We start from the raw sequence: 9,543 nt of genomic DNA, 5'->3' as shown, positions 1-9,543 counted from the left end.
TGAGTAACACCATCTTTAGTCCATAAACAGAACAAGTGGAGAGATATCCAACCGTTAATGATAGAGGTCTTCACCAAAAACATGCTATACACTCAAAAAATACAAAGTGCTGTTCAATATACGTTCAACAACTACTTTATTATGTACACCCATCCAACTGATGCAAATAGCTGATCAACTAATCACATGGAATCAACTCAGTGCATTTAACAAGTAGACATGCTGATCCAGGTTGTACAGAGAACGGTCTGAAAAAGAGAAAATATCTCGTGTGTGGCAGTTTTATGAGCAAAAAAGCCTTGCTGATGTCAGAGGTCACAGAACAATGGTCAGATTGCTTTAAGTTCATAGGAAGGCAAAAGTAACTTAATAACAACAATCAGAAAAGCTTCTCTGAATGCAGAACATACTGTATCAAACTTTGAAGCAGCAGAAGACCACACCAGGTGCAACTCCTGTCAGCTAAGGACAGCTAAAATGCTGCTAATGCCTGCTCTGATATGCTACTGGTGGTGTTATGGTGTGGGGGATATTTTCTTAGCACACTTTAAAGCCCTTACGTCCAGCTGAGCATTGTTGATATGACACAGCCTACCTGAGTATCACATATATCAAAGCTCAAATCATCTCAAACTGGTTTCTCGAACATGACAGTGAGTTCGCTGCCCTAAAATCACCTCCAAATTTGCTAGATGCAATGCAATAGAGCACCTTTGGGACATGGTGGGATGGGGGAGTCATGTCATGGATGTGCAGCCAACAAATCTCCAGCAACTAGTGACTGAAGGTTAACGAGGGTCCGAGCCAGCACTAGCAAGGGGTACCTAATAAAATGTGAGGTGAGTGGAAATACTGAAATCTAACTATAAAAACTCATAAAACTTCCTTCCCAGAACTAAACTTTTGAGATAAAATTAAATACAAAATGTTTTCTTCTGATGAAAAGAAGAAGAGCTTTCAAACGCCTCTGCCTGCATTCACAAAATTAAAACAAACAAAATTAAATAAGATGTTTTTCAAAAGAACACCATCCACTTTCAGCACAATATACTAGTACACAAAGACCATACATATATGTACATACTTTCATTAGTACACTGCATATGAATTTCACCGCCTGATTAATCATAGTGGTGAGGTGAGCACTTACTGCAGAGTATCTGTGATTTCTGCACTGAGCAGATAAGCAGCAGAGAGAGGATGGATGACACTGGTGCCTCTAATGCACATAGTAAATCCATCAATAGAAAAAGTGACAATTTAACACATAGAAAACACCAGAACGTGTGATTTTAGTCTGCAAATCCTGAAAAACATGTCAGTGCTAGCTATTAGCTACCTAGCGAGTAATCACGTACTGCTTCCACTGGCTAAAAACTGGTTGGTGGCCCCTCCCTTTCCACTACATAACCAATATAGCAAACACTGAGGGCGTGTTTCACACTTCATTTCTTTACCATTGTGAGTACACCATCCTGGTACTCCTAAGGCACTTCATGTAGTCGTACTTGATAGAGCGGCTGCACTTATGCACTCATAATAGGAGCTGAAAGTATGTGAGTACACAATTTAAAACAGAGCCACTGTCCACACTGTATCAAGTACATCTGTAGGTAATATAATCCCTAATGCTGATGGTAGAATGTATGAGCTGTTTTTTAAAAAACAAAAATCTTTTCTTCAAAGTTAAAATCAGACTTAAGACTCTCAGTTGTGTTTAGTAAATTGTATATTCTACATCCTCTATCAACTCGTGTCTTTTGTGCTTCTTTTACAGCAGGCTCCTGAGATAAGTGTTTAAAAGTTCATTTGAAGGATGAGCTGTTTTAAAGAATATATTTCAGAATGCAGGTACCTGCAGACAACCTTCGGCTGACGTTGAGCACAGAGAGCAATGGATTAAATCTAAGATATGCCAACAAGTAATAATGAGCTGGACTCTGTCACAGTCCACTGAAACGTGCTGCGTGCTGGAGAGCTTCTGCTCTACCCAGACCCCACCTCTGGTGTTTACTCCTGTTTCTATCAAGTGTAGACAAAGAAAACCCTGAAGGAAAGAAACCAACTGATCTGACGACTCATCGAGACAATGTGACAGCACAAGAATACCAGAGTGACGCACGCCATGAAAGTCTATTGTAGTACTAATGACATTACTTATGACACACGATGACACAAAGCAAACTCCCATAAGACGAGAACCAGAGAGTGGCACAGCTGCGGTGCAAACGAACCTGGAAAATCTAAAGTGTTGCTTTGAATTCAGTGCCAAAAAAAGGAGGAAAAAAGAAAAAATGGGATCATCGGGTCTGCACCTGGTATGAGAGATGTACTCCAAATGATTGAGATGAATCACAGCACGCCAGTTGCAGTAATGCTCTCATTTAGCTTGCTAGAGCACAGAAAGAAGTCAATAATCAGGTAAAAGAAAAAACTATAGGCCGGGGGAAATCAATACAGAGAAAGAGAACTGAAAACAAAAACCCTGCTGTCACATGCTCAATAAGGCACATCAGCTCCAGCACTTCAAACTGCTGTTTTGAGACTGCAGTTTAAAAAAAAATCATCCAAGTTGTCCATCTGAGAGGGAATGAAAATACCACTTCACTGCTCTGGAGTTTTGTTGATAACAGAGAGCCTTTCCATTATCTCTACACAAGTCTGTTTATGTAAATCTCATTCCTCTCTCATTCCCTTCCCTGCCTTGCTGTGATGGCCGGCCTTCAACGTGAGTGCTGAATCTAAAAGGCAGCTGGCAGTTTATAGACAAAGAAAATAAAATAAATAAAATAAAAATACCAATTAAGTGTGCCGTACAATCTGTGCTTGTTCCTCTGATTACAGGCATTATCACTGTGGTAAATATAGTTTGAGAAATTAAGAGGTGGACTCGAGGAAACTCACCATAAGGCTTCATGGAGCATTAGCATGATTTTAATTACAGTTTTTATCGCAGTGGAATCATATCATTGCTGGAAGCTTTTTTCTTTTTCTTTTTTTTTTGACTTGACAGCTTAAGTGTTTCTGTCTAACAGAAGGCTGTTGGCTAAGGACTGGCCAAATTAGACACCCCTTTCGATAAGATGTGTCTAATGTGCGTCCGGGATATGGATGTACACTGTGGCTGATAAATTCTTACCATTTCTATTTACCAGCATCTCTCTCTTTATTTAAGGACACAGTTACATTACCTGAGGTGTCTGTTATTCATTCATGTTTCTAGCCCTTCACCTTCTTGTCACTGTGATAACTTCAACTCATTTGGCTGTTGAGCTTGATTACAGTTTGTTCTATTAATAAAAAACAGAACACAATTAAAGGGGGGAGGGGGGTAAATAAACAAACAAAAAAAATCAATGAACGATTAAGAGGTTCGTGTGGTTAAACAAAAACTTGTTAACCTCTCAACCCTCATCCACATCAAGGAAGAGAATCCTTTGCGCACTGGTGCACCAGGAGCGCATACAGACGGAATTAATTTAAAGCGCCAGAATTTAGGAAGGAGACGCACACACGCCCAGAGGCGCACGAATATAGACGCGCGCACACACACACTCACACACAAATGGAGATAAGCGTGGAATCGATGAAATTTCTTTATAGTTTAAGATATCATCTGAGAGTAAAGAGGTCGCTCGGCACATCAAAGTTTAAATCGTCAGCATACTTTGGTGCTCAGCCTGCCTTTTATTCGGCGCGCTCCATTCAGAGGTGCGCTGGTGAGGGGAAAAAACGCACGGAACGAAACAAGAGACGTCACCCGAAATGCAGGCGAGACAAAGATTTATTTTTTTTAAAACCACAACATTTTAAGGAAAAGAAACACAAAAATTGTTCAGCTCGAACTTTACCTGCACCTGCCGATGGCCGCGAGCATTTCACGCATGTCCGCGCATCCTGGGAATAAGGGTCCGCAATGGTCGAGTTTCCCCTCAGACTGGCGTTGCTGTAACAGCGACTTCCATCCAGATTTCTTTCTTTTCTTTTCTTTTTTTTTTTAAAGACAACACCTGCTGATCCGCGCGTACATATGCCCGCACAAACAACTGGTAGTGCTCTGTCAGCGGATTCCCAACTATGGGCTGGACGCGCTGCTGCGCAATGACGCACGCCAAGAACTCGCAGCTGATTTGGAGTCTCCAAAGATGCCCAAGATGAATCCCAGAAGACCTGTCGTGATGCTGTCGGCTGTGCGTTGCCCTTCATGTAGTGTATGAAGGGGAGGCGATATTGTATGGCTCAACTAAAACACTGAATGCTTTGTGGGGGTTTTTGTTTGTTTGTTTTGCTTTTTTGCTATGACGTGACACAAGATTAACTCCAGGCATTTATAGATCGTTGAAAAAAGATCATAGCCCAAAAATGGAACTGGCACACTGTATGCACAATTTCAGATATAGTTCTATTTCTGTTGTGGCACTTTGAGGAAATCGTGCGACAATAACAGTGTCAGTGTGTGTTAAGCGCTTCAGCAGCATGTGCAGCCGTTACTATTTCTAATCAGCTTCTGGCAAAGGAAATGAGCTCTTGTCGGAATTTAGGATGGAAGGCTGGCAGGCTGCAAGTGAAGATGGAGGAGGTTGTCCCAAGGTGTTGGCCTCTGATGGATGGAGCTGGAAAACCACCCCGCAGGCTGCAACTCTTTGCTTAGCGTGGGTGTCCCAGGAGCACTTCCATCCACAACACCCCAAGGGGAGTGAGGGGTGGTCAGTCAGGCAGCAACTGATCTGATTTTAGCCCACATGTGCGCCATTACTGTTGAACTTCGGCCAGTGTTTGGTAGAGCAGCGTGCCATAGCAGTAGGAAAAAGACCACCATCAAAGCGTTAGAGGGTTAAGCCCCTCTGTTGGCAAACAGCCATTCAGCTGAAGCAAAAGCAGGACGGTGAATCCCTTCCATCTGTGGCTGTATCGTTGGCTTCCACCTCCAGGGAGACTGATCTCTAACTAGACAACATGATACATTCATGTATTTATTCAATTGTTTTGGTAGTGGTATAGGGGGTACTTTTGACTCAACAGTGGATTCATTTTGAATAATTACATTTTTATGTTTAAACACTACAAAAAAATGTTGTTTTTTATAGCGTGTATTCTTCTAATGGATGTCACTAACACCACTCACCTCACTGTTAAACACAAACAGTCCAAGGTCTTAATACAGTAACACCGAGACAACTGAATCAGTACCATGGACAGCACCTACACATGAAACAAGGCAGACTTGTTCTGCTCTATATTTACTCGATATTGGCATGCACTGAAAAAAAAAACCCCTATATTTTTAACCACTTAGATAGAACAGGAAGTCTATTCAGGAAGTTAATGGGAAAGTGTCACTGTGAACCAGAAGTCAGGAACATGGAGCACATCTGATAGTGAAACAAAGGGACACACCTGGTTAACCTCCATTATCGTACGTTCAAATATGAAATTCATGTTGTATTCAACACAACTTCAAACAAGCAACTGAGGCCGTAAAAATATCAGCAAAGCATTTGCAAAGTCATAGAGCAAGGATTGTGAAAGCTGTTTTCTCATAGATGTGTATACAAGCATAGGTTTTTTGGTTTGCTAGTTTGTTTTGCATGTAGAGTCACCACTGCTGGCAAGTAAAAATAATTTGTGTAATACACTTGTCTATTGGCTTTATAAGCTTGCAGTTAGCAAAGCAGAGGAGCCAAACATGCAAATGACCCACGCCTTTTTTCACATCTTGGCTCATGTGATGACTTACATGATTAATATTAGATCAGTGACCCTCAGGACAACCTCCAAAAAGGGGATAACCCTTTGGAGGCTGATGTGTTAAATACCTGGGACTGTCCACCTGTTGTTTTTAGATATGAAGAAACTTTGAGAAGTGAAACATCTTCACTAACCTAAAGAAGTTCAGTTGCCTTCTTTATTTCAAGCTCTGAAGTCTACAGTGAGCTGGATGACGGAGAACCGACACAGACAATCCAAAAGAAGACTTTTTTTTTTTATTAAACCACTTAACCATCATTTTGAGGCATTTCAAAGAGGCACAGTTCAAAAAGAAATCACAAGGAAAATTTTAAATCTTAAATCTTAAAAAAGTTAAATCCACAAGAAGGGAAAATGTAAAAAGAAATGAACAATTTAACAAGCCTTTTTCACTTTTTATTTATTTTCATGTTGCTGGGCAAAGCTTAACAAAATATAAAGGTTAAATTGGTGCAACTTGGTGCCTTATGCTATTTAATTCTGAAGTCTTTTTCAGATTTCACCCAGTACTTTATCATGTGTCACCCATCCTGCCATCCTCTATCAATTTCTCTAGTCTTTGACTGTAAATCTCCAGGTAGTGATCATCAACCCCTCCATTCATCCCACCAGTCTGCAAAACAATTACATGACTAATTAACGAGACAAATCTCACACTTTTCTTTGCTTTCTCTGCTCTGGTTTTCACACTGTTCAGGAATCATTACCACCCACCAGGTCTCACTGTCCTTGCAGTGTGTTACATCCCTAATATCTTCTGAACATCCTTGGAGTTCCACCTGGGACCCTCCCCCTGTTGCATTCTTTATTCATGTGAAGAGCAGGTGACACGTGAGAACTTAAAGGCCATGCATCTCACAACCTCTTCCTCCAATGACAGGCTCGCTTGTGATGAGTCCCATCATATATCTCCCTGTCACATTTGAATCCTGCCCATGTCAACCTGAGCCCTCTTTCATCTGCTGCTGCTGCTGCTGCTGCTTTCAACAAAGCAATTTTACCCAGGGTTATATGGCCATGTGCCTGCTTTATGCATGATTTATGTGTGCCGAGTTCCATCAGTTGACCTGGGTCACTGGGAAAGACCAGATTAGTTATGCGCCCTCAAATGATGTATTTGGCCAGTGGTCTTGACCTCTGAAAGGTTTAGCTCTGTAATTATTCATAATGAGTGCATTACAAGCTATGGTACATGCACATCTGATATACTGTATGCACTTTGTACATCTGATATGCATGAGTTTTGTTTTCCCTCCAAAAGCATGGTGGTTGACAGCAGTCTCTTTATCTTGGCATTCATGTTGTTTTCAACCACCATACCAGTAAACACTGTAATTTGTCGCTGGGTTTTAAGCATGCATTGTGCAACATTTTATTAAGTATAAGCTCAATGTTTAAACATTTTATCTATTTAAAAAAAAAGTTTCAATCAGTTGTAAGGTGACCTTGATATTCCCAGTAGGGAGATGCTTTTTGGTAGAAAACCTTAGAAACATCTCATTCACAATTTATTGCACAGGAGTCTCAGGAGTGTAGGCTTTGCAGAGCAAGTCCCATGTATTCAGCCGTGAGACCTACCCTTTGTCTTTGACAGGTGAAGAAACATATCTATATGGCAACAATTTCTCTAACATTAAAGCAATTTGTAATTCTAAATTGATATATTCTTAATACTTAAGAACTTAAAGATAAACATTTGTTTACAACAGGTATTAAAGCTCCAAAGGTTACAGTGTTGAATTACACTGAACAAAAGCATAAATCACATAAATGTAGCAATAACAAATTCTTCATTACAGAGCTTTGAAACACGAGACATGATTCTGTGGAAAGGCCGTGTGGATTTTCATCCAAGTATTAAAAATCTTTATTCAAACTTATGTTACTTTGTCCAGTTACTTTTGAACCTCTGAAAATTGGGTGCTGTGTAGAAAGTCGGCTGTAAGGGGTCTAATGCTTCTGGGCAGCATTACCTTCTCTTGTATTTGATTAGAGTGACGTTTGGGTCGGCCCATGGGCTTTTCTGCCCGCTTTAGAGGGCGGGAGTTTCCCCTGTGATATACTTATTTTACAGTTGTACAATATTGGGGTTTTTTCCTACAGGACTAAGACCACATTTTGACTTCAGCTGTCAATCACACACATATTATAAACCACATAATGAAACCCTAACAGTATCCCATTCATTGGTTGCCCATTGGGGCCTTGCACATGGGTGGGAGTCAAGGAATGCTGACAGGAAGCATGCAGTGAAGATGTTCTCTCTCACACTGCTATAAATTTTACAAGACATGATGCATCCTGATGCATATTAGTAGACTGGGATTATTGGACAGCTCCTCATCCAGTGCCTTTCATTTTTATCATACGAGCTTTTACACTCATTACGCAGCGGGTTCTTGAAGAAAGCTCATACTATCAAAGCGCTGTTATGTCTGGCTTCACAGGAGCTACCGCACACCCTCATTAGACAGATGCTGTTTGCCAGGGGGGACTGTGGTATCTGGGGTAAAGTGTTAGTGGCGTCCCTGCTTTCCTTTCACAGGAACAGATGTCGGAGGGAGCGAGACGGTCTTGTCATTCCACCTGAGGTTTCCATCCTTTTCATTCGTCTGGTGTGCTCATATTAAATTGTTTTCGTGTGCCCCGTTTCCTGACGCTGGCTCTGCGAAGACCCCCCGTGTGTGATGTTCTGTCATAAAACAGCATTTCTAGGTTAATGAATAACTCAAAATGTGCTTGTTGCAATGATGCGTCATTAGCAGAGAAATTAATTATGGCTTTGAAAAAAAAAACTGTGTCAATTTGTGGCTAAGTAATATTAGCCTGCCTGTCATTTGTTTTGTATAGCTAGAAGGGATCTTGGGTCATTAAAACTATGTGCACCAAGTGTTATATTTGTTCCTTTTTTTTATTTCTTTCAAGAAAGGAACTTTAAACAGGGTGTGAAGAAGGAGAATGCTTCTGTAAAAGTTATTCAAAGACGCAGCACATTTAAATGTTGTTAGAGCAGGTAGAAGCACACCATCCATAATTGGTTCCCACAACACTTTCTCCCACTTTCTTCCCCTTCCCTGTGACATCCTTTATCGCTCACTCCTCTCTGTAAATATTTTTGCCATTTGATCCCTAGCTCAAACCCGCTGCCTATCTTTGTCTTTCCCTCTATTTCTTCCTCTGCCTTTGTTTTACTTGCAGACGTGTGCCCACACATAGCCAGGAAAAGCTTGGCATTGCTTATCAGGCAGAAAGCAAATCCAGGCACATTCAGACTCGGCAAGAATCAAATGTAAGGGTTTGCTACTAATAGATGCATCGATGTAGAGTGGAAAGGGAAAAAGAAACAGTCTCTCTTTTATCTTTTAAAAGTAACATTCATTTTTATCCAATTTCCTGTCAAAATAGCCTCGAGGGTGCATCATCTGTCAGCCTGACAGTTTGTTCATTTGATGGACTGGATTTTATCTTCAAACCTAAACTGTCAAAACTATAAAATCCATCAGTGTGTGATAATAGAAAAATGTGAACAATATTTAACACTGTGCAGACTGTGGTAAACAAAAAGACAAAAAAAGAGAGAGAGAGGCAAACATTACACCTACAGTGCTATCATGTTGAATTACTGTACTCAAATGTGCCTCCATGAGTCATTTTCGTCCACTGGAGACCATCCCACTTTGAGTACTCACACCTTCAGTGTGTTTTTCTGTGCTCCAAACTGTTGTAAACTAGAACTACTTTACCAAAGTAAGTTTTAAAAAAAAGTCACAAGGTCTTGCAAGTAGTGGAGTGGGC

Source organism: Rhamphochromis sp. 'chilingali', assembly GCF_963969265.1.
Source record: "Rhamphochromis sp. 'chilingali' genome assembly, chromosome: 20".
NCBI classification, from domain to species: domain Eukaryota; kingdom Metazoa; phylum Chordata; class Actinopteri; order Cichliformes; family Cichlidae; genus Rhamphochromis; species Rhamphochromis sp. 'chilingali'.
The sequence above is the reverse complement of the archived record's forward strand: the minus strand, read 5'-3'. Positions refer to the sequence as shown.